Consider the following 9,086-nt stretch of genomic DNA (forward strand, 5'->3'; position numbering starts at 1 on the left):
TATATTAATCTTTTGTATTCTGCCTCTGGTAATTCCAAGAAATTTTCCTCCTCTGGAAAATTTTTAGATTCTTTATTTTGGGAGCTTGCTGAAGCCATCATGGATTGCCTCTTTATGTGATTTTATATTGACTGTTGTCTCCAAGCCATCAATAAGTTATTATATTTATTTATGTTTGCTTACGTGTCCTAGCTTCATTTTGTTTTGACATGCCCAAATATGCTGCTTGCATGAGCTAGTTTGATTATGGGCACCTTTGAAACTCTAATGTCCTGCCACCAGGTGGTTAGATCTGTTACCAGGTATGTGAGCTCAGGAGTCCACCCAGTCCTCCTGTATGGATTCAGCTCAGGTGCCCAGGTAGATAGCCACGAATTGTGTGGTGGTAGGCTCTCACTTAGAGTCCTAGACAGGCATGGGTGATTGGCGTAGGCACAGGCATATGGCTGCAGGAGGGGGACACACTCTGAGCAAGGCAGGGGGCTGACAGCCACCCCCAAGTGTCCAGGAGGAAGGTGTGTCCCTGTTCTGTACAGCGCATAGGTGGGTGGGTTTTGCAGCCGAACTATGAGCACCTAATGCTGTTGGCTGTAAGGACTGGGAAGCACCTCTTATTCATGGCCCCTATCGTAGGTGGCTATGTGGTGTGGGTGGAGCCACCAGTCCTCAGGCCCCTGATGTGGGTAGGTGAAGACCCTGCTTAATGGGCAGAGCAGTGTCAAATGTCAAGAACCTGCCACTTCACAGCTGAAACAGTTGAAGTTAGAGTTCCTGTATATACCCTGTTGTACTGAGGTAATGAGGGCCTATGCTGTTGAGATGGGCCCACGCAAGTCTATGCAGGGGGAAAGTCACTGAAAGTACGTGGATCCCTTATGCCCGTGCCTAGGCAAAGGAGCTGTGCCTACCCTGGGTTCCTGGCTTATGGGAGCCGGCAGTTTATTTTTTCCCATTTGTTAATTTGTTCCCTCTCCAAGGCAGGAAGAATGACTCCAGGCCTGTAACGGATCCTACTTCCGGCCCAGGGGACTCAGCAATTGCTGAAGCTGGTCTGGGACGCAGTGCAGAGCAGGGAGCAGGGAGGTAAATGGGAGAGAGTTTTTTCCCTAAGGGGGGTGTTTTTGATCCATGCGGTAAGCTGTACACAAGTACTTATCTTTTGCTGATGAGGGCTGCTTCTCACTGGTTCTGGGTGGCTGTGTAGACTCTCAGCGGCTGGGTCTCTCCCGATGCAGAAAACATGCCTCCTGAGCATGGCTGCTTGCCTGTCTCACTGCTCACTCCCAAGCTCATCAGGCCTGAAGGGCTCAGGCTTTTGCCGGGTCAAGTCTGGCAACTCCTTGCTGCTTCTAACTGTCTCTCCCTCCCCCTGCCACCCAATCTGGTTCCTCAACTCTGCTTTTGATGTTCAGGGCTCCCAGACTGCCATATAAAATTGAATCACTTGTTTTTTTGGGTCTTTGTTGTAAGAGGGTCCACTAGAAGTGTCTGACTACTCCACTATCTTGGCCCCGCCTCCCTCCATACCTCCTCTTCTGTTGACTCTTATTATATCTGCAGATTTCTGTATGTTTCTAAAGATTTATTTAAAGACCCAGCCCTCCTAGAAGTAGCATGGCATGCTTCTATACAGACTAAGAAGTTCTGGGTGGGAAGAGAATGACTCAGGAATGTAAGCTTCCTTTTCAGAGACAGAATGGCATGAGGTCAAAGGCACTCTTGAGTCAGACACACCTGATTTCAAATCCTGGATCAGTTAGTTACTGGACATATGACCTTTGGCATGTTACTTAACCAGTCTGAACCTTGGTTCTTCCTCTATAAACTGAGGATGTTGATGATTCTACCTCATAGAATTATGAGGAAATGTTCAGTTATCTATGACTGTGTGACAATTTACCCCAAAACTTAGTGGCATAAAACAGTAACTATTTATTTGCTCAAAATTCTGTATTCTGGGCTGGGCTCAGCTGGGCAGTTCTTCTGCTGATCTTGCCTGGGGTTACTCGTGCAACTGAAGTCATCCAGAGGCTCAGTTGGAGCTGGATGCTGTAAGACTGATCATAGCTGGGTGGCCAGAACAGCTGGGGGCTAGCTAGGTCTCTCCCTCCATTTGATTTCCCCAGCAGAATAGCATTTTTACATGGCAGTTCAGGGCTCTAAGAGAGTAAAAGTGGGAGCTACCTGGCCTTTTGAGGCCTGAACTTTGGAATAAATACAATATCACTTCTGCACAATTCTGTTGGTGAAAGCAGTTCATAAAGCCAGCTCAAATTCAAGGGGAGGAAAAATAGAATCCGCCTCTTGATAGGCAGAGTGGCATGTGCATACAGGGATGGGTAAAATTTTGGCCGCTATGGTCACGTGTGTGTATCTCTGAGTCTGTACTGCCCTTTATAAAACACTACTCAGAAGGGATTAGGATTAGAATCCACCCTACTACAGTATGGCCTCAATAACAACAAAAAACCTATTTCCAAACAGGGTCACATTCACAGGTACAGGGGTTAGGATTTCACATCTTTTTGGGAGACACAACTCAATCTATAACAGGCATATATATTCATTCATTTATTCCTCCACTCTTTTATTTAGTATTTTCTATAGGCCAGGCACTGTATTACCTGTTGCCATTGAGGCTATTCTGACTCATAGCGACCCTATAGGACAGACTAGAACTGCCTCACAGGGGTTCCAAAGTTGTAATTTTTACAGAAACAGGCTGCCACATCTTTATCTCTCAAACTTTTTGGTTAGCAGCCGAGCGCTTAACTTCTGTGTCACCAGGGCTCAGGAACTGTATTAGGTACTGGGAATATAACAATGGATGAGACTCATTTCTGCCCTGGAAGAGCTCATTAGGTAGTTGGGGAGAGATTTAAACAATTATTACAATGTAAAAATGTTATTAAAAAGGTGAATATAAAGTTATATGTGAACACAGAAGAGGGAGCAACTAGCTCTGTCTGGGAGAGCTAGAGAATGCTTCAGATCACTTTTGAACTGGGATTTTAAAGATGAGTGAGGCATGTATGAACATTTTAGGCAGAGAGCAAAAGAATTCCCAGGGGTGAGGAGGTATACAAAAGCCTGGGAACAGGTATCCTCTGTGGGTGGAGAGGTGGTGGCAGGGAGCATCTCTTCACATGGCTGTTTTTCATCCTTCAGTTCTCAGCTTAAATTTCTCTTCCTCAAAGACACCTTTCCTGCCCATACCTGCTCCCTTATTTCTATTACAGCACCCTGCTTCTTTTCTCTCAGAACACTTCGCCAACTCTGTAAGAAATTTAATTTTCTGTTTGTTTACAATTTATGTCCCTCACCAGATCACACATTCCATGAAGGCAAGGACCTTATCTATCTGTTAAACACTGTATTCCCATGCCCAGCGCTTCTTAGGTACTCAATAAATATTGCTTCAATGACTTAGTGACATGAGTTGGAAGGCTGTGGTCAGATTGCATGCCATGCTAAATGACTTAGGTGATAGGAAGCCATGAGCATATGTTCAGCAAATGATTTTGTTTGTGTTTTAGAAGACTTCTTGGGACTTATGGTTTTTAATTAATGGTAGATTATAATTTTGAATCTTTATGTTCATTAACCACCACCTGTCTGTCAGTTTATTGTACTATGGTGGCTTTCGCGTTGCTGTCATGCTGGAAGCTATGCCATCAGTATTTCAAATATCAACAGGGGTACCCGTTGTGGAGAGGTTTTAGTGGAGCTTCCAGAGTAAGACTAGGAAGAAAGGCCTGGTTATCTACTTCCAAAAATTAGTAATTGAAAACCCTGTGGGTCACAACAGAATATTGTCTGATATAGTGTTGGAAGATGAGCACCCTAGGTTGGAAGGCACTCAAAATACACAGTGGTTACAACAATAGACTATCACCACCCAGGGTCTCCTATAATTTTCTAAAGTAGAGAAACAATAGTTTCTCTGGGGGCTGGAAAGAGACAAGATTATTTTCACCTTGCACTTTATATTTGTCAGTACTATTTGAACTTTTATAAAGTTATTACTTTCATATTTAAAAAATAATTTCTATAATTAGCAAGGTTGAATATTTTGTATATATAGATCTACTGATTGTTTCCCTTATATTTGCTCCTGTTGAAGTGTTATTATTTTTCTTATGAATTTATATGAATTCTTCATATAACATAGATATTAGCTCTATGCTTATCATAGTTCCTGAAAGTATTTGTTGTTTTCACTTTTCCTTTTAATAATGTTATCTTTTTTTGTTATATAGAAGTTTAAATTTTATAATACAGTTTATATACTCAGGTCTGTTTCTATGTTTTTTGTTTTGATTGCTATTTCTTCCATTACTTTATATCTTAGGAAAGAATTCCTCCAAAGATCTGAGAATTACTTTTCTCTTTCAGCAGATTAACATCGATTAAAAAAAAAAAAAAAAAACTATTCTTCGAATTTATTTTGGTACATAGACAAGGTGAGATTTTTAGTTAATTTCCCTCAGATTGCAAACTAGTTGTCTCGGCATTCATAAAATCATCCTTTCCTCTGCCTTCATTTAGTCGTGTCTTTTAAAAATTGTATATTAAATTGTCATATGTAATAAAGTTCTATTTTTAAGCTTTCTATTCACTTCCATGAATCTATCTTTCTATTTTGTGCCACTATTTAAATTATTAGCCCTAGCAGTGCAAGGGTTAAGCACTCGCCTGCCAAACAAAAGGTTGGTGGTTCAAACCCACCCAGTAGGTCCACAGGAGAAAGATCTGCTTCTGTAATTTATTTTGGATAGAATTCTTCGCATGTCCTGGTACATCACCAGCCTGTATTTTTGAAGCCCCTTGTTTACTTCATTCCCTACAAACTGGATTCTTCTAGGTTTTGAGTCTCCAGTCTGAAACTGCCTTGTTACTACAGATACTTGTTCTCCAAATGTTAACCCCTTCCCTAGGATTTTCCACTTCTCTACCTAATTGCCTTGCTTCTTGGTAGCTTCCTGCTAAATCTACTTTACCTACCTTGTGTAAAAAAGAGGCAAAATAAAATTTTCAACCACAGTATCCTTCAAAGGAGGGTTGTTGTTGTTGTTAAGTGCCATCAAGTCGATTCCAACTCATAGCAACCCTATAGGACACAGTAGAACTGCCCCATATGATTTCCAAAGAGCAACTGGTAGATTTGAACTGCCAACCTTTTAGTTAGCAGCCTAGTTCTTAACTACTGTGCCACCAGGGCCCTCGAAGGAGAGCAGAACCAGGTAAATAAAAGTCTTTTTGTTCTGCTGAACATTTGCATAGGTTTGGATATGCAAAAGTGAGTCCGGACTTTAGTGCAGAAGTAGACACCAGTGAGAACTGCTGTGTTCTGCATAAAGAATAAGAATTTGCATTTGGGGGTTGTGATCCAGGAAGGAGAGGGTGCCGGGAAGATGTGTAGTCCAGGAGAGAGAAAAAGGAACCAGCTAGCTGGTGTGTTGCTGAGCCCCTATACGGAATGGAGGCCAGTAGAACAATTCCTAGGAAAGGGACTTTTAAGAAGTAACTAGTATTCAGATGTCCCTGGGTGGTGCAAATAGTTAACATGCTCAGCTGTTAACTGAAAGTTGGAAGTTCAAGTCCACCTACAGCCACCTCGGAAGAAAGGCCTAGTGATCTACTTGCAAAAAATCAGTCACTGAAAATCCTATGGGGCACAGGTATACTCACACACATAAGGTCACCATGAGTTGGAGTTGACTCAGTGGCAACTGGTTTTTTGTATTCAAGTGGAAGGAGTTTACATTGTTGAGCTATAAATATCCACACTCCATTAGTCTCCCCAATTCTTCACTAAAGTCTGATAAAAACAAAAATGATTCTTCATGTTAACATATATATATATATTGAATATAACATGGACTGTCAGAAAAACAAACAAATCTGTCTTGGAAGAAGTACAGTCAAGATGCTCCTTAGGATGGTGAGACTTTGTTTCACATACTTTGGACATGTTATCAGGAGAGATCAGTCCCTGGAGAAAGACATCATGCTTGATAAAGTAGAGGGTCAGCGAAAAGGAGAAAGACTCTCAACGAGATGGACTGACACAGTGGCTGCAACAATGGGCTCAAGCATAGGAACGATTGTGAGGATGGCGCAGGACGAAGCAGTGTTCCGTTCTGTTGTACATAGGGTTGCTATGAGTTCCGAAAAGTCTGGATGGCACCTAACGACAACAAACATATATGTGTGTGTGTATATATATATATATATATGTATATATATATATATGTATATATATATATATACACACACACACACACACACACGAGTAGATTATATATACTTACATATGTATACGTGTGTGTATGTATGTAGAGGGTCAGCAAAAAAGAGGAAGACCCTCAAAGAGATGGATTGACACAATGGCTGCAACAGTGGGCTCAGTGGGCTCATCGATTGTGAGAATGGTGCAGGACCGGGCAGTGTTTTGTTTTGTTGTACATAGGGTCACTATGAGTCAGAACTGACTCAACAGCACCTTACAACAACAACAATATATATATTGTATTTGTCTACGTCTATATCTATATATATGGGGTTAGGATGGTGGGGTTATAAGCATGTGTCAATTGAGAAAGAGGGTGGAACTGACAAATAGATTCACCTGGTGCAGAATGGGACAGCCTTTGTAAGATGATGAGACCAATCATGTTTACCACGTTTAGTGGAAGCAGGAGCTCAGAGCCCGACGTGATGAAAATAACAAGGAGAAGGAGGAGGATGAAGGAGAAAGAATGAAGAGGGGGAAATAGCTGACACTTATGAAGCATGCCAGAAATTGTTCTAAATGCTTTACTTGACATAAGGGTGACCAGGAGAATGTCATACTCTTCCTACATCTGCCACCTCCCTATCAGGTATTCACAGAAATCTTAGAAAGGGCTTTGGACTTCCCACAGTAAACAGTGAACATTCAAGCCAATCCTGTCTAGATCTTATAACATAGGTGACCTTAGCTGATGTCTAGATAGCTTTTAAGCATTAGCCTTTACTCCCAGAAATACTCCAAGTGAGGCTCCAGCCATTGTTCAGTGGTACATCACAACTATCTTCTAGCTTCTAGCCCTGAAAGTACTCTCTAACTCATCATTAAAACGAAAGTTTATCATAATCTTCAAGTATATCATAATGATCGTATATATTATTTAAAAGAAAAATAATTTTTTAAAATTAGAAAAAGCCAGTTAATCTGTTCCTTTCGTAAATCTTGGTCTTGCATCACCTTTCGTTTATCCCAGACTTTGACACTTGCCAGCAACTTTCTGCTTTTCCTTAATCTCACTCTAGTGCAACTGGTCTGTTTCCTAGCTTCCTCTACTAATTTTTATTCCTAGTTTAATCAAGTTTAAGTTCATTTAGGCCCCAAACTGGTCTTGTATCTCTCCAGGACTTTCTATAATGGACAATAAACCCTTTTATTCCCAATCATGGGGATGGTGCTGGACCAGGCAACATTTCCTTCTGTTGTGCAAGGGGTCGTCCTGAGCCCCGCTGACTGGATAGCAGCTAACAATAACATAATCACACTGACAGTCTCAGCCAGTACCTTCCTTAGTAGTTAAGGCAGCTCTTGGCTGCCCTCCTCTGGGATCAGGTCCCCAAGCCATTCCTGTTGACCCCAAAAAAACAAAACAAAACAAAACCAAACCCACTGCCGTGGAGTTAATTCTGACTCATAGTAACCATCTGTGACAGAGTAGAACTGCCCCATAGAGCTTCCAAGGAGCGACTAGTGGATTCAAACTGCAGACCTGTTGGTTAGCAACTGAGCTCTTAACCACAGCACCACCAGGGCTTCTCCTGTTGACTAGCAACCCTTTAAGTCTCAGCTTCCCTGGGAGCTGGGACAGGTGGGATGATCACAGCTGAACATCTGTGATTCTCTTCTTCTATTGCTGGCATACAATCTGAGCAATGCTATTTTACATATCTGTATCTAATTTTTCATCTCATAAGTGCTATAGCAAGACTACCGACTAGGAAGTTTTATGCAAAAAAAAAAAGAAAGAAAGAAATGCTAGACCTTTCAGATAATATGACCTTAAGTGAACTGAATAAAAATAGTCAACATTATCTGGCACAATTTCTTAAATTATCTAAAAATGTCATATATATGTTGCATGCCATAATAATTAATAAATGCATCAGTGGTTTTCAAAATAACTTTTCACATCATTCTGCATGGCTAACTTTTAAAGATTAATTTCAAATATGAAGAGTAGGAGAATATGCTCAGTATTTCTAAAGTTCCCAGTTTCTAGTTGGCCTCATTAATCATCTAAGAACACATAAGAATATACACTCCCACTACAGACAGACACACACATATATACATATACGGCCTTTTTCTTTGAGATACGATTGAGAATTAAATCACACTTCCAGGCAACATGGTGCTATAGTCAGAAGCACCACGCCGTCCTTCCACAGCAAAGATCAGAAAAACTAAGTCAAATAGAGTCACACATCAATCCTGAAACCCTAAGCATCAAATGAAGAGATAAAGAACTCAGCCAAGCACTGAATGGAATAAGGAACTGACTGAGAACATAGAGCAAGGAGAGGTACATGCAGAGGTCCCCTGTCAGCTACCGCAGCACAGATCTGTCATCTTGGACTCCTATCGGAGATCAGCGAACAGGGGGTACGAGAAAGCAGCTTCACAGAGCTTCCAGCAGGAGACAGAACCGGTAACCAGTGATATATACTTTCCCACCCCCTCACCCTTCTTCACCACCACTTAGCTTCCTCTGCTTCCTGCAGCCACAGTCTCTTGGCCGGGAAGCACCAGCTTCACCCTGGTGTTGCTCGGATTCCACCCACCCACAATGGCTAGCTCCCTGAGTGTCTTTTGCTTTTTTTCTGCTTCTTTAGATTTCTTCTTTACCGCTCATCACCTCCCACTCCTTTCTCTCAAATACCTGGCTCTGTGTGCCATCTTTGCTGTTTCCTGAAAGGCTGCAAAACACCGCTCGACTATGAAACTGCTTCCCGGCCTGCGCTGCCACACTGGTGGGAATGCCAGGGTTTTTTTGTTTGCTCTGATTTGTTCTGTTTTG

This window comes from Trichechus manatus, unplaced genomic scaffold, assembly GCF_000243295.1.
Source record: "Trichechus manatus latirostris isolate Lorelei unplaced genomic scaffold, TriManLat1.0 scaffold00074, whole genome shotgun sequence".
Classification (NCBI taxonomy): domain Eukaryota; kingdom Metazoa; phylum Chordata; class Mammalia; order Sirenia; family Trichechidae; genus Trichechus; species Trichechus manatus.